Source organism: Euprymna scolopes, chromosome 45 (genome assembly GCF_053919585.1).
Source record: "Euprymna scolopes isolate OS-2025 chromosome 45, ASM5391958v1, whole genome shotgun sequence".
Classification (NCBI taxonomy): domain Eukaryota; kingdom Metazoa; phylum Mollusca; class Cephalopoda; order Sepiida; family Sepiolidae; genus Euprymna; species Euprymna scolopes.
The window spans coordinates 59,041,323-59,063,019 of record NC_136526.1 but is presented as its reverse complement, the minus strand read 5'-3'; the positions used below and the strand labels follow the sequence as shown (position 1 = coordinate 59,063,019).

General features: G+C 32.0%; 1 long non-coding RNA gene across 1 annotated transcript; it reads left to right on the top strand.

Annotated features, from left to right (window-relative positions):
* Window positions 1-422: 422 nt before the first annotated feature.
* Window positions 423-18,987, top strand: LOC145269766 (uncharacterized). The gene is made up of 5 exons (XR_013865226.1): window positions 423-972; window positions 7,383-7,497; window positions 9,283-9,396; window positions 10,144-10,287; window positions 12,765-18,987. It is a non-coding gene; the product is annotated as an uncharacterized LOC145269766 (long non-coding RNA).
* The last annotated feature ends 2,710 nt before the right edge of the window (window positions 18,988-21,697 follow it).

Sequence of the window (21,697 nt, the reverse complement as noted above, 5' to 3'; positions counted from 1 at the left end):
AACTAACAACACGCGTCTTTTCGTTTCTCTCTATTAACCAACCACACAACACGAGCTAACACAGCTTATGGTAACAAAAGACAAACTCAATATCGTATTGATCTACAATGTCTATCTACGCATTGTTTCTTTAATATTTTCACACACAAAAGAAATCATAGTTGCAAAAATTATTTCTACTATTTTTTTTTTTTAAATTACAGGTTTGGCATACTTTTTATATGTAAGAGGTTAATATTTTCCTTGCTTGCATGAATGTGAAAGTTTCGGCGTAACATAATTTTTATATAATCTTGAAAAAATAATTAATTGAAAAAGAGGAACATAGAAAAATTATTAAATTTTAAAAAAATCGAAAAATGGTACAAACGTTCAGGATACGAATGTACGGCTGCACGTCTGGGTCAATAAAGAAAAACAGCACTCTCTACCTCTCTACCTTTAAACTACTTTACGTCATTTTCAAACAGCCTTTCCCTTTCGATTGTCTGAAATTTTGGCTTCCATGTAATCTATGTTTACAAAAAATCCGTTTATTGCGATTTAGTGAAGGGCAAAATCTTGGGGGGGGGGCTAATTAAGCTATTTTGGGGAAAATTACTTTAATTTTTAATATTTCAAATGCTATCTTTATTCGGCCATTTTTGCCCGTACATAACTATCATCGTCTATTTCCTATGGCGTGATAATGGCAGGTAATATGCGTGATCACCAATAATTTTTAATAATAAAAAATATTTTGTAATTTAACACAAAACAAAAATAAATAAATAAATACTACTACTACTAATAATAATAATAAAATGAAAATGAAATCATAGTAAAATGAAAAAAAAATTTTTTTCAATTTCTGCGAACTTGCTTTTCCGGTCGCCATCTTAAAATGTTGACTTCCACCCGTCAAACTCGTCTCGTTTAAATTAACTCATCTTATAATCGTTTCTTTGTTAAAAACAGATTGCCAAACAAAAAGTAAGTATTTATTAATTTAATTGCTTTTGAAGCTCTTTTTTATTACATTATGATTCCCTTTGTTTTACTACAGGGGCGCGTCGAAACCATTATGATTGCCTTTGTTTTAATAGAGAAATGAGTCAACATTCCATGACTGCATAGAAACGAAGAATGGTACTATAGAAATCACTTGAATCGCGTTTTTATTGTTTACTTTTGTTTTTAAAGTTTGTTTTGTTGTTGTTTTTTTCCAGTGCTTTGAAAATTGTTTTTATATTGAAAACATCGCAATTACCTAACATATTATTACGTATGGAGTAATTTTTTAAGGAAAATTTGGAAAATGGTTGGAGTATAATACTGATACTGACAAATAATAATAATAATAATAATAATAATAATATTAATAATAATAATAATAACAATTATAATAATAATAAGAATGATAATAACAATAATAATAATAATGATAATAACAACAACAATAATAATAATAATAATAATAATAATAATAATAGGAAGTGCCTACTGCCTCTCCCTACACTTAAAAATTCACCAAAATTCAGAAACACAATTTTAATGAAGTTTTCTGCATTTATTAACAATCACAGAATATAATAAACATTTTTTTCATCTTAGTGGAAATGTGTTATTTTATGTAAACAAAATAATTTTCTAACTTCTATTTTAAGTATTAAAAACGCATTTTTTTAATAAAGATAAAACATCGTAGATGTTAGTAATTTATTTTTTTTTTAAATATTTTTCAGTTATTTTACAAAAGACTCTAAAGTCCTGTTAATATGGAAGAGAACTTGTGGAATTTTCTATGCATTTGTGTTGATAACTCACTGCTACTTCCTGTACAGTTAGCAAATAACTTTAAGATACTATCCCTCCCATCTCGCTGTGAGTAAAGGATGAATTATCATGATCATTTTTGTGTGCACCAGAGAACTTGTGCAATTTTCTATGCATTTGTGTTAACAAGTTTTTTGGTACTCTTGTTCTGCAACGTGAAGGTTGTCTTAATGATGGAGTAATGTCTATGTGTGTTTATCATCCTGTGTTGCTCTCTACTTCCTCTGTGGTATCATCAATTTTCATTTCTTCTTCATCAGGCTCGCCAGTCAACCTGACATAAACATACATTTGACATTTAAATGTAAATATGTCACTTAAGAAAACAATGACAAATAGTTTGACTCAAATATATTTAATCTGTTCTTGGCATTTTCACATCTAGAATCGCCAATTAAATGTAAATGTATTGCTTTAAAAATAAAATACAAATATATGGAATAAACAAAAGGTATCGGCACCATAAAACCAAGCCAGCCTGCCACTGTTTTGCCCATGAGCACCTTGGTGTTATGAACCGTTGTTTTCAAAATTTTTAAAATACAACAAATATACAGAATAAACAAGGTTAGATAACAGGAAAGATTTTCCACCTTGCAGTTCATTCGCATGACCACACTATATTACAAAATTGGATGAATAATTGCAGTGTTAGAAAGAGAACTTTGATGAACTGCTTTATCACCTTGTTCCTGTGGCGAATGTGGTTTTGGCTTAAGCTGAGGAATATGAATGTAACACTGCACTGAATAGATGAAGAAATGTCTAGCATCACTTGCAAAACAAACACTTGTTAAACTGTTTCTAATATTGTGACTTTATTCCCTTGCCATCACATTATCCTCTACATAATTCATTCACTTTTTTACTCTTATTCACTTCAAACAAAACATATTGCCACTTGAATGTAGGGGGTTACTATATAAGATTATATCTATAAGGATACTGTATTTAAATATCTGTACGTTCGTAACAATTACGCAGGAAAGAGGGAGCGAATTCCAAAGCCTAGCAGTTTGAGGTAATAAAGCAACCACTGTAAAAATAAAGAAAGCGAGAGAGTTGTATGCTCAGTCTGTCAAGTCCAACGTAGCTAAGTAGCGGCTTGGTTCCCACCAGTTTTGCAAATAATTAACAAGATTCTGAATAGAAGCTGTGCTTCATCCCAACCATCATCAATAGACATGTGGTACTCTCGTCATCAACATACAAAGCCAAGCTCTTTGCCAAGAACTTTGCAGGTAATTCTGTTATGCAATCAGCACTACTATATTTCCTCCTGTGTCTGAAAACACGCTATGCAATATATAAATATCCGTGCATAATGTTGCCAAGCTAATAAAGAACCGTTATTCTAGTAAAGCAACTGGCCCTGATGGCATTACAGTTATTGAGCTGAAAAAGCTTCAACCAGAACTAACTCCTATACTTACAAAGCTGGTTAAGCGTTGTCTTAAGGAAAATATTTTCCAACACCCTGGAATACCTCATCAGTATGTCCCCTATTTAAATTGGTTATCTCCCTTTCAATACAGCCCAATCAGTCTTCTGTGCAACAAGTTGCTGGAATCTGCATTTAATAGGGAAGTAATCAACCACCTCAGCAAAAATAACTCAGTGATATGCAATAGGGTTTATATTTTGCTAGATCTACAGCAGATGTACTAACAGTTATCTCTTCTAGGACAATTGTACTTAACATATCAAAGACCTTTGATAGGGTATGGCATACAGGGCTAAACCACAAAATCTCCTGCTACAGTATAGCTGGAAATGTCTTTTCTGTTATTAAAATATTTCTTTCTTATAATTTCATAAGGGTAGTGGTTAATGGGCAGAATGTAAGAAGCTCACAGTATTAATGCTGGAGTCCCTCAGGGGTCCATTCTAAGCCCAACTGTCATTTTTTGTTTTTTTTTTACATGGAGGTCACTACTTTTCAAGGCCACTCAAGGATAAGGGTTTTTGCATGTACAGTAATCAATGGGATAGTATTTTAGTAATCGTTAGTATTCGAGATTTGATAAAGTGTCTTACTGAAGGGGGCGATTCATCAGAAATTTGTTTATGTTGGACTTGAAGACATCCAAGTTGTAGTCAAGTGGGAAACGGAAGAGAGTTCCACTGGCTCTTCTAAGCAAGAAGCTTTGGTCATGGAATCTGATTAAAGCACAGATAAAGAGTGGAGAAACTTACTGACAGTGGTTTCAGCTACACGGGTGTTTTTCGTGAAAGATTGGCGAGAGGGGACCAGAGATTGTAGCTCGGACGAGCATTTGCCATGGAAATAATGATAAAAGAAAGACAGGCATGCAACGTCTCTCCTGTGGGAGAGAGGTTGCAGGGAAGAGAATAGGACATCCCCCACTAAGCCATGAAGTCTACTTTGTACTCTGTAAAGGCAGGATAAGCTGTTTTTAGCAGCTCCTGTCCAGATGTGGAAGCAGTACTCAATTCTTGGAGGTACTTGGCTTTTATACAAATAGAGAATATCATCAGTAGTGAGATATCTTCTGGAGCAGTAGAAGGATCCTACCATTTTCCCAGCAACAGATTTGATGTACATGTTTCATTTCAGATCAGGAGTAAAGATCAAACCCAGAAGCTTGTCAAAACATGGAGCCTCCCCAAGACGAGAGCCATCCATTTCAATTGATGCCAGATGTGGATCAGAACGTTGATTGTGTAAAGATAGGAGCTTGGTTTTAGATTCATTAAAAGAAACCAGCCCCCTCTTCCCTCATTGTACCACACACTCAAGATCAGAGGAGAGAGAATCAGAAAGAACTTTGTCATTTACGGCCTTTGATGTGTGCCATAGATGGCCGTGTCATCAGCATAGATGTCAACGAATGATTTAAGTATATGTTTTGAGAGATCATTGATGTAGATCAGGAAGAGAGTTGGACTCAGCATAGACCCCTGAGGGACTCCAACATTAATACTGTGGGCCTCTGATTTTTGCCCATCAACCACTACTCTTATGAGCCTATCAGAGAGAAATGATTTAATGATTGAGAGTAAATATAAAGAGAACTTGTGCAAAGTTTTGGCAAATAGTTTGGCCTTGTCTGATGCTGACAAGATGACCTCAGGTCCATTGATGATGGTTGGGATAGAACACACTTCTGTTCAGGATCCTGTTTGTTATTTGCCAAAACTGGTGGGAACCAAACCCCTACTCAGCTACTTTGGATTTAATGGACTGACCATATAGCTCGCTTGCAGTTTTTATATACGCTTTTACAGTGGTTGCTGGAAGTCCAGAAAGCAGCTTTAGTCTCGGCACATCTATTATGTTCGTAGTTATGAAAAAAGTGATTTCTGTGCACAATTGCAGCAGCACATTCTGGGGAGAACCATGGCTGGCTGTTTGTTTTTTTTTGGGGAATTTTTTGGATAGTATGAATCGGTCTATGCCTACAATTAATCATTCGGTCATGTCTGATAATATAGAGGACACATTTTTTTAAACATGTAATGCAGAGATAGATCAGATATGAATGTACGGACACTATCCCAGTCAGCCATAGAGTATCGATATACAGTAAGGTGGAGATGTACGTCTAAGACTTATTTCATTTAATTTTTATCTTATATGATACAACCGGGTGGTTGGATGATCCCAGGGGAGATAGAACGGAACATGAACATAGCTCAGGGGAAGTTGTGGAAAAAGGGCTAGAAGGCTTGCATACTGACAGGTAGTGTCGAGCACCCAGGTGGATTCGTGAATAATCTGAGTGAGGTCATAAGCAACGGCAAAACCATGATAGAACCTCCCCTCATCATCTGTCTTATTTGAGTGGGTCATTCATTCCACATTATGGAGATTGAAATCACCACAAATCTGAATGTTAGCTAAAGGATGGGCAGACTGAATGTGGTCAATTTTCTCAGATATACTCTTAAAGATAGTAACTCCACTGTTGTGGGGGCGACAGAGGGCAAATATAAATGCAGTGGTGTAAGCAAGTGCAGAACAGAAGCACATATAAGGTAAATTAGGGTCCTGTCTGGAGGTATCCCTACCACACGGGGAGCCATCTTTTATGTAGGCGCATATTCCATGCCCATGGCGGTCTTGGGAGTCAGATTTAGATGTTAAGTTAGAGTATCCTTTAATTATGAACTCATCTAGGGAAGTGGTCGGCCATATACTCGTTTCACTTAGAAAGAATATGTCCAGTTTTGTCTCCTGTAATTGGGTGTCAACCTCTGGAAGGTTGAAACGTAGACCCCTAATGTCTGAGAAGGAGAAATTGTAGTAGGCCTCTACATTTGAGGATGAGGTTCTAGGTTTATTCATGTTTTTTTTAGCTATTTCATGTTGAGGTCTGGGGATTTGTGGAACAGGTCGAGAGATCTACGTCAGTGATCTCCCAAATCACATCCTAAGTTTATTCATAGATATGCTGACAACACTACCATCTATGGCAATATATCAAAGGCTGTATACGAATAAGTCTTCTCTGATTTTCTCTCTTCTGATCTTGTGCACGTGGTCAAGGGGAAAGAAAGAAGCTTAGTCTTATCAGCAGTAAATGTTACCATCTATTTATGCCTCATTCAACCAGAGACTGATAGTAATTTTCTAAGGTTTTGTACATTGTGTGCATATATAAATTAGATTTCGTCTCAAGATGTAAAAAGTGTGGTGTCCATAGCAAACATATCTCGGACACAATTTTATCACTTTCTTAATAAATATCAGGAATAATAAAAGTCTAAGGGTCGAAGTCTAAAGCAAATGTGCATTTATATAATGTTGTGTTGTACAAAAGAAAACCTGAATATTTTTGTTTAAGAAGAATCTGATTATATTAATCATACAGTAACACTGTATGATTTTATTTTCATAAGAAAAAACTTCATCCCAAACTCAATCAAATGTTGTAAATATTCCAAGGCCTACTGCCCTACTTTTTTCAAGGTATGGAATATGTGTTCAGAGATGATTATTAGAATACCTGCAGTTGCATTACTTTACCTAACTCTACACTGTTTGTCAAAAGATATTTAGCATTTATTAACCACTATTAACCTGTTCCTTTTATTGTGATTCTCTTGCTACATGCCTAAGGATTATTCATTCACTTGAAAACTACAGTAAACCTGTTTCTGCTATTATGACTTTAAGTCGATCCTTTCAATGCGGACTCTACCCACTCTCATCTGACCAATGTCATGCATTCGATATCGAATATTTAAGTTTTTGCCTATATTCAATAACAGAATGTCTATATTCAATAAAAGAATGTCTACTTTTACTGACATTCCATATTCCACAGCCTCGTCTAGTTATTCAAATATATCCATATCCTTTACAGATCACAAAAATATATTATCAGATTCAGTATTGTCGAAGCCGTCAATTTCGGAAGATGTTATAAAGAATCATTGACTCAAGAACATGCTTTGCTTGGCCTGTACTCTAGCAGGTATTATTTTAACTAACATTAGCATAAAGAACATTACAAACGATTAAGTAACAAAAACATCAATAAAAAATTAAAATGTTTTTTTATTCTATTAAACGAAAATTATTTTATTGATTTTTTTTTCAGACCAATTCCAGAAAATCTGAACTGCCTTATGTCTATTGTCGGTATTCACAAGCATAGCTTCATGGCCTTTAAAGAAAACATATTGCTTAAGATTCAAATATTTTTTAAATAACAGGTAATTATTTTTATTTGTAAAAATCTTTAATTTTCTTTATTTTTTATGATTATTTTAATTGTGTGAATTTTGTTTTATTTAAATTGTAAATTTTGTAAGTTCAATATATTTTTTTGCTCAATATAGTGCCGGAAACCGTCCAATTTCACTGTTTGATTTTTCCAAGTCCAACCTATTTTCTTTCTCAGTATCATGTAGGAAACCGTCCAATCTCACAGTTTTATTTGTCTAAGTCCAACATATTTTCTTGCTCAATATGGTATAGGATTACTAAGAATCATATTAGTATTGCAACATGTTCTACTTGGCAGAGAAATATGGCTGCAATTCTTCCACTTTTCATTCCAATAACTATCACTAATGAATGTTGTAAATATGACTTTTGTTTAAATGCAAAGCTCCATTATTTCTCTGGGTCCTGGATATGACCTTAAACTATATCCAATTGTGAGGCCCCAGCTTGCGGGCTTTGGGGAGTGTGGAGCCACCCTTTAATTACCATTGCTCCCAGGTCCACTGTGACCCGGTGTAGTAGTACCTGTTAGGGTCCCAACTATGGGTTAAATAGAAACCGACTTGAAAACAACAAATATATTCTATTAAAAAAATTTTCTTCAAAATCTTTGGATTCAGCATTAAATAACCCGAAAAGGGTTGATATGCGGTAAAACAAAAACAACCAAACAACAAACCAACCAACCATTATTTCTCACTTTACCACTTGCAAACAATGAACATATGTATGGAGACCAACAGTCAATTTTTTTCATCAAACAAAACTTATGCAGAAGCTTAACTTTCTTGATCAATTAAATAATGGATTGATATTCGTCCACATTACTAAATTATTGTATAAATTTTAAATTACAATTTGTTTTTATAGAAGCAATACATCCTATATTTATTAAAGATACTATAACCATAATAGATGACCGTAAGGACCCTATGCCAATAGGCGTTATCTCTTACACTTGGTTGCAGCAAGCACTGTATAAACTTCCAGCATTAAATTTATCCGTTCATAATTCCAAAAAATCAAGGCACAGTTATTGTAGATGTTTTTATTTTTCAATTACAATTGCACAAAAACGAATTTTCATAAAAATCGAATTTTCTCAAATAAATAATATATAATATTATATGATAATCATCTTGTATTTGTATACAAATAAAACTAATTTTAATAAAGTAATCAAGTCATAAAAATACAAATATTATAACTTATGTTTCTTTAATATTTTATTAAAGGATGCAAAAATATTTCCTATCAAAAATGACGGTTCATTATATTTTTAACCTTCAACTTAATGTTATTTTTAATGTTGGTAAATATATGAACTAATGAAATATATTAAGACATATAAAGGTTTTAAAAAACAAAGCAAAAGAATTACCAGAGTTCTTACATGCATATAAGATATTTATATTTTTTTATGTGACAAAGATGAATGATTTTTATTCCGCAGTCTCGTCTAGTTGTTCAAATATATGCATATCCTTTACAGATCACAAAAATATATTATCAGATTCAGTATTGGCAAAGCCGTCAATTTCGGAAGATGTTATAAAGAATCATTAACTCAAGAACGTTGTTTGATTGGCCTATACTCTAACAGGTATTAATCGAACTCTTACATTAATATAAAAAAACATTACAAACGATTAAGTAACAAAAACATCAATAAAAAATTTAAATGTTTTGAATAAATTTATAATAATGAGAATTTGCAATTTTTCATGTCTTTTTATTGTATTAAACGAAAATTATTTTATTGATTTTTTTAGACCAATTCCAGAAAATCTGAACCGCCTATGTCTATTGTCGGTATTCACAAGCATAACTTCATGTCCTTTAAAGAAAACATATTGCTTAAGATTCAAATATTTTTTAAATAACAGGTAATTGTTTTTATTTGTAAAATTTTTTAATTTTCCTTGTTTTTTTATGATTATTTTAATTGTGTGAATTTTGTTTTATTTAAATTGTAAATTTTGTAAGTTCAATATATTTTCTTGCTGAATATAGTGTCAGAAACCGTCCAATCTCACAGTTTGATTTTTTCAAGTCCAACTTATTTTCTTTCTCAGTATCATGTAGGAAACCGTCCAATCTCACAGTTTAATTTTTCTAAATATATGAACTAACGAAATATATTAAGACATATTTGTAAAAGTTTTAAAAAGCAAAGGAAAAGAATTACCAGATTTATTACATGCATATTAGATATTTATATTTTTTAATGTGACAAAGATTAATGGTTTTTATTTGGTTATGTTTTATGGCATCTAAGTATTTTGCAAAGAATATTTATATTATTTTGTGAAATTGGTATTTGCAGGAAGCACTGTATAAACTTGCAGCATTCAATTTATGTGTTGATAATTCCAAAAATTTAAGGCACAGGTATTGCAAAGGATTTATTTTCAATTGCAATTACACAAAAACGTATTTTCATAAAAAATCGAATTTTCTCAAATAAATAATATATAATATTATATGATAATCCACTTGTATTTGTGTATAAATAAAACTAATTTTAATAAAGTAATCAAGTCAAAAAAATACAAATATTATAACTTATGTTTCTGTTTGCAAAGAACATGACAAAATTATATTATTTTGTGAAATTGGTCTTTCTTTTGTAGAATATCCAGCCATCAATACAATGGCAATTGCCCCAAGTTAAAAGTTGTTAAACAAGAGAAATCATATCCTTCTGAACTATACAAGTTTTTCTTTTATGAAATAAGAATGTTATGAAAATACATGGAAAAATTCCTGACAGATGAGTATGTATTTCTTCTATTCTCAGTCTTATTAAATATGGAAATAGTTGAAATAATGATTTATATTTAACCAAATTGTGAGAATCTACACACGTTATCACGTTATGTTAATATGTAAGGTTTAAATATCATCTTATAAAAGGCATAAACATTCACTGGATCTATCATGTATGTTGAGTATTCATCAATCAATTCACATCCAATATTGATTTCATGTGGACTCTTTCGGTTTTGATAATGAGCTGGCATTATATATCATTATTTACATCGAAAACACATGGTTTCATTAAAAAATTAAATGTACAAATATTTTTTAATCTGTAAAATATCTATTCGATATTCAATATTCATCAATCTGTATTTATTTGAAATCTAACATTGTAAAACATTTGCATGTGAAATGTATTTTATGATCATATAAAAACAAACATTTTACTGATAACTATGTATTTCTCCTACTTGGAACCCTCGTTGGAATTATTGTCTCAAATACATATGACTAATGTACATTTGGGTGCATATGACTAATACACTCATGAGCTTTTAAGAAATGCAGTATTTCAGGCATTAAAATTATTGAAAAGAAACATACTGCTTATAAGGATAGATTATATGAGGCCCTCGATTTTATCTGCAAAGTGGTCGATTTTGGAGAATTATTGATTACAAAACATAGAAAATTATATACAAGTTTTAGATATCTCTACACATTCCGTTATTTATGTAAAGAGTAAATATGATCTTATAAGATAAACAGTCACTGATTTAGCAGAGTTTTTCTGTTTTGATTGATCTCTTTTCTCCTACTTGTAGACTTAATGTTTTAAGAGATTTTTGTTTTCCTTTCTTTAGAAAAAATAGAGAAAACTGAATGGATGTTTAACGTTGATGTCTAGAAGATCATATTTTTAAATGCATTGTTAAGTTAATGCATGTAAAAAATTGTTAATTTTATGATGTATTTTTCTTAGAAAATGTACAACCGGTTCCAGCACAAAAATTAGGGGTGCATCTTTAGAAAATACAGATGGGTTCTGCGATGTTCTGTAGCTTTAATTAAAGCAGGCTGCAAATAACGGTTTTGAACCAAATAGTAAATCTCAACACAAGTTAAAAATGCAGATGTTGGGAAGATACGAGAAGTCTTCATGTACGTAGAAAATCAGAACAAATCACTCAGAGTAATGAGAAAGAAAAACTAAAATATGCTGTATATACGTAAATAAAGAAAAGATATAACAAGATACCATATAACATTTTAGAGATGAATGTATATCAAATGCCTCTGTTTTGAGATCTTGGATGCTCTTATGAAAAAGAAAGGAAAACTCACATAAACTCACCGTCATAGGTAAGGATTCAGTGCGTAAGTAGGATTAGACAGAAAATGTTGTTATTAAGTAAAGGGTGATGTTTTCTGATGTCTTTGTCGAGTTTGAAGAGTCCAAGCGAGGAAATCCCAGTGAATCAGTGTGATAAAAAGGTATACTTTGATAATTAGAAGCCGACCACAAAGACATAAGTAAATGAGTTTTGATGTATGTCCCGAAAGAAATAGTATGAAAATGAGACAAAGCACTAATTAGTAGAACAACCATGTGAAAGAAAGGATCTGGACACAATGGATGAAGAGTCGTCTGGTTGGTAAAGAGGTAAAATGGGACCTCAGTTTCTAGAATAAGGCTGGCTGAATTAAACAGCTATTCATTATTTGTTTGTTGCTTGATTGATTGCATATTTTTTATGTAAAATTTGTATCATTTTATTTTTTTCTTCACATGTAAAAAATTGTTAAATAGTAAATCTCAACACAAGTTAAAAATGCTGACGTTGGGAAGATACGAGAAGTCTTCAGGTACATAGGAGGTCAGTACAAGGGCAAATCACTCGAGGTAATAAGAGGGAAAAACTAAAATATGCCGTATATACGTAAAAAAGATATAACAAAATACCATATAATTTTTTTAGAGATGAATGTGTGTGGAATATCTTGGTTTTGAGATATTGGATGCTCTTATGAAAAAGAAAGGAAAACTCACATAAACTAACCGTCATAGGTAAGGATTCAGTGTGTAAGTAGGATTTGACAGAAAATGTTGTTATTAAGTAAAGGGTGATGTTTTCTGATGTATTTGTCGAGTTTGAAGAGTCCACGCGAGGAAATCCCAGTGAATCAGTGTGATAAAAAGGTATACTTTGATAATTAGAAGCCGACCACAAAGATTGAAGTAAATGAGTTTTTATGTATGTCCCAAAAGAAATTAAATAGTTAGAAAATGAGACAAAAGCTCTAATTAGTAGAACAACCATGTAAAAGAAAGGATCAGGACACAATGGTCAGAGCATTTGATAAAGAGGTAAAGTAGGACCTTAGTTTGTAGCATATGGGTGGCTGGATTAAACAGCTATTATTAGTTTTTGGCTTGATTTATTGTATATTTTTTATGTAAAATTTGTATAATTTTATTTTTTCTTCACAGGTAAGAGTTACAGTGGACAGAAACCTCATATAATAAACATGAACGGCAGTTTTATTCTTCTGAACTCAGATTATCACTGATTTCCCATTAAAGAACAGATGAATCAATTTGCAGAAATAAAAACGAAACTGAAGAACATATGTTGATGAACACACAGTGGAAAAAATAACTTGTCAGAAAATGTGTTGCATTTTGATATAAAAACATGTTTGGAGACATTGAAAACATGTTATTCTTGAATAAATCTTAGCTTAAAATTTTCAATACGAAGTTTAGTAATAAACATTATTGCAAAAGCTTATCAAATGTTTGCAAATGACATTTTGCTATAAAAATATAATATTGGAGGAGCATCTTTTAGCAATTTGAAATCATAACAGACTAGAAAAAATAAAGATTTGTGAATTGTGTTGTAAAACATGTTCAACCAGTTCAAGTTTAAAGACTAACACGCTGACAGATAACACATGTGAAGTGTGTGGTATGGCATCTTCAAATGATTCTGAAACTAAGGAGCACCTGTAAACTCTGCCAAAAGAGGAAGTTTGTTTGTAAAGAGGGTGGCAAAGCATTTGCAAACAATCGTGATGTACCATCAAACATGCGAAAAAACTGGAGAGAAAAATTGAATACCTACTGGAGAGAAATTGAATGCCTACTAGACACTGACCTCGAGTGTCTAAGAGAGAAAACTTCTTAGGAAGTGTAAGATAAAATATTTGTACCCAATCAATAAAATCACTCATTAGAACACACAGGCAATGGTAAACATGCGGACACACACTGGAGAGAAACCTTTTTCTTGCGAAGTGTGTGGTAAAGCATTTGCCCGTAAAAATCATGTAATGGAACACATGCGGACACATACTGGGGAGAAACCTTTTTCTTGTGAAATTTGTGGTAAAGCATTTGCACAACAAACGAATATAACGAAACACATGCGAACACACACTGGAGAGAAACCTTTTTGTTGTGAAGTGTGTGGTAAAACATTTGCACAGAAAAATCAAGCAATGCTACACATGCGAAAACACACTGGAAAGAAACCGTTTTCTTGTAAAGTGTGTCGGAAAGCATTAGCATATCAACATCAGTTAACAGAACACATGCGAACACACACTGGAGAAAAACCTTGTTCTTGTAAAGTGTGTGGTAAAGCATTTGCACATCAAAATACTTTAACAGGACACATGCGAACACACACTGGAGAGAAACCTTTTTCTTGTGAAATGTGTGGTAAAGCATTTGCATATCAAAGTCAAATAAAGCTACACATACGAACACACACTGGAGAGAAACGTTTCTCTTGTGTGATTTGTGGTAAATCATTTGCACATCAAAATAGTGTAACGAGACACATGCAAACACACACTGGAGAGAAACCTTTTTCTTGTAACGTGTGTGGTAAAGCATTTGCACATCAAAATTATATAAGAAGACATGCGAAAACACACTGGAGAGAAACTTTATTCATGTGAAGTTTGTGGTAAAACATTTGAACATCAAACGAATGTAATGAGACATATGCAAACACACACAGGTTGTGGGCCCCTTGATTTCCGAGAACTTTAACTAAAGTAAAATAAAACCAAAAAAGAGCATACAACCGGGCAGATATATAAAAGAGAGACCATCAAACCAGATATTGTATTTTTTTACTAAGTGTGTGAGAGAAAGAAATTTAATGGAACATTCGATTATCTGAGTATCTCATACAGAGTTCAAGTGTTAGCCCCAGGTAGTAAGACGCATAGATCACAAGAAAGGAATACTACAACATATTTAAATGTTCAATAGATTTTTATGAGGAATGATGCACAGTAAACCAGAACAATTATTGTCATTTAATGCGTTAAGACCCATAGACCACAAGAAATGAACACTGCAACATATTTAAATTTTCAACTGGGAGAGAGGAAATTGTTTTCCTAACTTTTAATAAGTTTGTAATATATGGCAAAGTATTTGTAGGATAATCCAATGCTAAACTACATATAAAGACACAAGAATTGTTATGACGTGTGTGGTTAAACAATTACATTTAAATATATATTGATGCAACATAGGAAAACATAAAAATGGATTGTCCACTTTACAATCTGCTAACAAAATTTGTAATATGTCACAAAACCATTGCAGTCAAATCCAATGCTTAACTACACATGATAGCACACTCTAACAAGAGTTGTTATTCATATGTAGTGTGTGGTTAAACAATTGCATTTAAATATCTATTGATGCAAAAATATGAAAACATTGCAGAACACACTCTTCATAGAATTTGAATGATGACACTGTCCTCAAGAGTCTAAGTTTGTGAGATGTCTTCCATCTTTTCCGAGGATAATTTACTAGAAAGGCCTGTTAGAATTACGTCCGTATTCTTGTGATATATGTCGCAAAGCATTTGCAGTCAAATCCAATGCTACACATGAAGACATTCGAATCTTAATTAAAAATATTAGATCAGCTAACCCTACCACTAACATGCTGCCGGCAATCTTTTAAACTACTTACATACTTAGTATGAGGCAATATAGAGAAAGTAGTAAACTGCTTGGAAGTCCTATTCCGTCTTGGACGTAAGGAGTTACAATTTGGGATTTTTATGTGACATGAGAAAGATCTTGATTTACGTTACATTTACACTTGGTATGTCAGTAAAGTTTGAGAAGCAGTAGCAGGAAGGGAATTCCTAAGTCTAGCTGTCTGAGAGAGGAAACTTATTGTAGAAAACTTTTAGCATTAAGCGACTTCTATAGTTAATGAGGTTTACTTTAGTTGTTAAGAGGGTTTGTTAGGGGTATGTACGTTGAGGTGGCACAAGTACAAAGAATTCATCAATGCATAAATTTGTAAAACATGCACAGGTTGGAGCTTTTTTGACTTTGATAGTGTCAAATAAAGAGAGACTAACAGTAAATGCACCAACCCAGATGTGGTAACAATGTTCCATGCTTGTACGACTTTTGGCTTTGTAAAGGGACAGGATACTCTCAGGTAATCTTCTAGCACAATAGAGAGAACCCATATTCTTTGACGGCAGCCTTTGCAATGTCCTGTATGTATTTGTTCCAGTTTTTATTTCCTGTGAATGATAAGCCGAAAATTTTGAAAAAAGAACTCTAAGATAGGATGTAATTAGTCATGGATATCGGTGGTTGTATTCTTCTTGTTATTGTTAAAGGAAATAAACTTAATCTTAGTACTATTAAATGTGACTGTCCATTTTCGGACTTACTCCACTACAGTTTAGATGTAGTTTTCTAAGGATTCTTTCATTATCTAAGATTTGTGCATATCTGTTTTTTTTCTTTGTGCCTTTAATAGATCGTGATTACTATTGGTAAATATTCCCATAAAACGGCGAAATAACAGGTTGGAGCTTAGTTGACAGTGCCGGACATTTTAGCTTTGAGACTCTTCTTTGATCTTTTAAATAAAGATAAATGGTAAATGCACCAACTCAGATGTGGTAACAATGTTCCATGCTTGTACGACTGTTGGTTCTGTAAAGGGACAAGATACTCTCTGGTGGAGGTAATCCTCTAGCACAATAGAGGGAATCCACCTTCTTTTACAGCAGCCTTTGCAATGTTCTTAATGTATTTGTTCTAGCTTATATTTCCTGTGAATGACAGGCCGAAGATTTTGAAGAAAGAACTCTAAGATAGGATGTTATTAGTCATAGATATCGGTTGTTGTGAAGGCTTCCTGCAATTGTAAATGAGATGAGCTTAATTTTAGTAGAATTAAATGTGACTGTCCATTTACGGCCCCAGTCCACTGCAGTCTAGAGGTAGTTTTCTAAGGATTCTTCCATTATCTAAGATTTGTGTATATCCGTTTTTCTGTTGTGCCTGTAATACAGTATCGTCTCATTGACAAACATTCCCATCTTGGACACAATGTTATTAGAGAAGTCATGATTGAATATAAGGAATAATAATAACAAAAGGATCGACCCCAATTCTGTTTGGATGTACGTCTATTAAGAGCAACCTGGATGGTCCTCTTGTCTTACATCTTGACAAACATTCCCATCTTGGACACAATATATTTCAAATAAAGAGAGACTAACGGTAAATACACCAACCCAGATGTGGAAACAATGTTCAATGCTTGGGCGACTGTTTGCTTTGTAAAGGAACAGGATACTCTCAGGTGTAGGTAATCTTTTAGCACAATAGAGAGAACCCATTTTCTTTGACGGCAGCCTTTGCAATGTCCTTAATGTATTCCAATTTTTATTTCCTGTGAATGACAAACCGAAGATTTTGAAGAAAGAACTCTAAGCTGGGGTGTTAGTCATCATGGATATTGGTGGTTGTAAGTCTTCTTGAAATTTTTAAAGGAAATCAGTTAATTTTAGTAGTTACTCCCCATTTATGGCCTCACTATAGATTAGATGTAGTTTTCTAAGGATTCTTCCATTATCTAAGGTTTGTGTATATTCGTTTTCCCTTTGTGCCTATAATAGATCGTGGTCCCAATTGGTAAATATTCCCATCTTGGACACAATGTTATTAGGTAAGTCGTTAATGAATATAAGGAATAATAGTGACAGAATGACTGACCCATGAGGCAGTCCGACATTAATATTATACTGTTTGGATATACGTCTATTAAGAGCAACCTGGATGGTCCTCTTGTCTAAGAAGGATCTAATTATATTTAATATCCGTCCAGTTATACCATGTGATTTACTTTTCATTGGAAGACTTTATGCCAGACTTTGTCAAAGGCATTGGATTTATCAACAGCTACAACCCTGGGTTACCCACTTTATCATTTAACTACATTGAAGACGACATAAACTAAAAGACTTATAAAACGAGATAATGCGTTATTTTCGAAAAAAAACATAAATAAATGCATTTCATTTCAACTGAAAAAGTCGACTTTTTTGTTTTCATGTGATTGTCTTAGACACAACGTGTGGTTCTGAATGTTAAAATCTAACAGCACCATTTCATAAAAATAACTATTATGTTACAGATCTGTTATTCTGTGTTTCCTGGTTTTTTCAACATGCTTTCTCTTGACTTGTTATTTCACTCTTACAAGGATTTCTAGCAATTAGGAATAGGTCTAGAATTGAAGTTGGTAGTGTTCGCGATCTGGCAAGAGAGTGTGGAACATGCCTCTGAAAGGGAATGATCTATAGAGAAGCTATAAGTACAGGGTCGATCTGTGTAACTTGAGGTACTAAGCCAATTTTTATGGTGGGCATTGAAGTCATCAAACGGCATTTGGGTATTAGTATCTATGCTATCAACGACATGATGGATTAGTCATCACTTGAGAGAGAACGATAAATAAAATATAACTCCAGCAGTGTTGAAAGACTAGGCAAAAGCACACGAAGGCCTGACTATCCAATTCAAAACGTTGCACTCTCCCATATTAATTTTAAAGCATACAAACCCATTTTCGAAAAGTAATGATGCTAGAAAATAGACACATATTTTTCAATTTAGCTATTATACTATCAGGCTGACTGGCATAGCCCGCTCGTATTATACTTAACTAGCGGGGGTACCCGGCGTTGCCCGAGTGTTTGTTTCTGGGACGGGGGGAGTTTTAAAAAATGTTATGGTAGGTAAGTAGGAAGGTTCAAACCCAGAGTCATGAGTAAAAGTAGGAAAATAAAGTGTGAAAAAAAACCCATCTGCAACGTTAACAGTTCGGCCACCAAGAAAAGTCCATTCCAGTTGTTTAGGAAAAAAAAAAACGACTACGGTAGGTCGGTGCGAACGTGAAAATATAATGTGAATTGTCCAGCACGCTAACCACTATGCCACAGAGCACTGCAGCTTAGTTTAGTGATTTTAAATAACTTCACATGAAAGAAGCCAAACCGGTGTTCTCTTCTCAACTGTTCCTTTTGAACGATCCCCAAACGGTGTTAAGTGGTGTCAGGGGGAGGAGGAATTTATTAGAAAGAAAATATTTTACCACTTCCATTGATCTTAACCGATTTTGGCCGTGACTTCTCAGCAGAAAAAGTATAGAAATCTAAGATTATCGAGGAATTTGAGAAATAATAAGCCTATAACACACCTCAGATATTGTTCTGCCGTTTGTGCATATTATATTTGCATGAAATATCTTGATTTTTAATCATATTAAAGTCAAAATCCGACGGGAAAAATGAGTTCATTTTATTTATATAGAGATAATATTATGTTTAGTTTATGCAAATTAAGCATTTATTATTATTAAAGCCAATCATGTACTGATTATTATATTGCACCCAATATAGTAAAAAACGTAAAAAAAAATGAGACATGTGCATGTGAATATTATGTTTTTTCTAAACAGTTCACTTCTTGTAAATAAAATACTCGAGCTAAGATTGAAACTAAATCCTAAAGAGAGTGAGTCACGAATGACAACTATTAGGCCAGCTTGCTAGGTCTGTGAGAATTGTTTTAAATCTATATATTCTTAACAGAAGGAAGCTGTCATGTGAACAATTTGTGCATGCAAAGTCGTGAAACAGTTTAACAACATAAAAATCCGACTGCTCCAATTCCTGACTTTTCAATTTTAATCCGTTCTTATTCCGATCTTTCTGAATGAATACCGGTAAAACTTTTCCACCTGTCTGAATACACTATATAATAATTTCCAAATATTCAGATAAAAAAGTACATTGGTTGAGAGTTGTTCTCACACATACACATTCTCATTTTTAGAGATATACTAGCAGGCTAATTCGTTGAGCATATATGGTTCACTTTTATGGATATATAGATAAATATATATTTCATTATATATATATATATATATGTATATACATGTATATGGATATATGTATACATATGTGTATAGATATATGTGTATATATGTATATATATATGTATGTATATATGTGTATATAAATATGTGTATATATGTGTATATATGTATATATATGTGTGTATGTATATGTATATATGTATATATATGTGTGTATATATATGTATATGTGTATATATGTATATATATGTATATATATGTGTGTATATATGTATATATACATGTATATATGTGTATATATACATGTATACATATTTATATATATGTCTATATATATGTATATATGTATGTATATGCATATATATATATTATATGTGTATATATATGTTTGTGTATATATATTATATGTATATATATTATATGTATATATATTATTTGTATATATATATTATATGTATATATGTATATGCATATGTATATCTATATATATTTGTATATATATGTATGTATATATATGTATATGTATATATATGTATGTATATGTATATAGGTATATATACATATATGCATGTATATGTATGTATATGTATATAGGTATATATACATATATGCATGTATATGTATATATATGTATGTATATGTATATATGTATGCATATATATATATGTATATATATATGTATATGTATATACATATATGTATATATATATGTATAATATATATATATATATGTATAATATATATATATGTATAATATATATATGTATAATATATATATATGTATAATATATGTATATATATGTATAAATATATGTATATATGTGTATAAATATATGTATATATATATTTATATGTATATGTATATGTATATATGTATATAGTTATGTATATATGTATGTATATGTATGTATGTATAAGTATATGTATATATGTGTATAAATATATGTATTTATATTTATATGTATATGTATATATATGTATATAGTTATATATATGTATGTATATGTATGTATGTATATATATATATGTATATGTATGTATAAATGTATATATATGTATATATATGTATATATAGGTATGCATATATATGTATATGTATATATGTACATATATGTATGTATGTATATATATGTATATATATGTATTTATGTATATATATGTATATATATGTATGTATATGTATATATGTATGTATATGTATGTATATATATGTATGTATATATATGTATATATATATATATATATATATGTGTATATATATATATATATGTGCGTATAAGGAATGAAAAAATACCAGCGGTGGTTGACGTTTTGTTTAAAGAAAAATTGAAAAAACCGAATGAAATTATTAAAAAATCAACGTTTCGTCCTTATTTCATATATTTGTCCTTCCCGACATGGGTAGAATTCAAAAACTGTCTTTTTTCGCACGATCCATGACTTTTTCTTTTCTTACATTTTTATTTCAATTATCCTGAAGATGTCCTCTGAAATAAGGACGAAACGTTGATTTTTTAATAATTTCATTCGGTTTTTTCTATTTTTCTTTAAACATATATATATATGTATGTATATAAATGTATATATGTATATATACGTATATATATGTATATATATATATGTATATATATGTATATATATGCATATATAAACATGTATGTATGTATATATATATATATGTATGTATATATCTATATGTATATATGGCCACTGTGATGCAACAGATGTAAAAGTTGCTTTCTTTTTGTGCAGTGTAGTTAGACGCATTCGTTTTGCTGATAGGATCTTTGTTCTTGGAGATTTTAAGGCTAGCGTGGGAAAAGATTTTGAAACCTCGGACGTGGGCAAGTGTAATAGCAATGGTCTGATGTTGCAGTTTTGTTCAGAGATGGGTTTTAAATCGGTAACACCGTGTTCCAGCAGAAGGACAAATGCAAGACGAACTGGATGCATCCTTGTTCCAAAAAATGGCACTTGATAGACTATGTGCTAGTCAGAAAATGTGAGATGAGGGATATCTGCAGCTTTCGTGTCATGCGCGGTGCAGAGTGCTGGACCGACCATTGGTTGGTCCGTGCAAAGATTACGTGTGTTGTGAAGCCCAAGATGAGGGGAGCTTGTGTGGCTATCCCAAAGCGACTTAATGTTGCCTGTCCAAAGGACAATATTGTGAGAGAGAAACTAGTTAA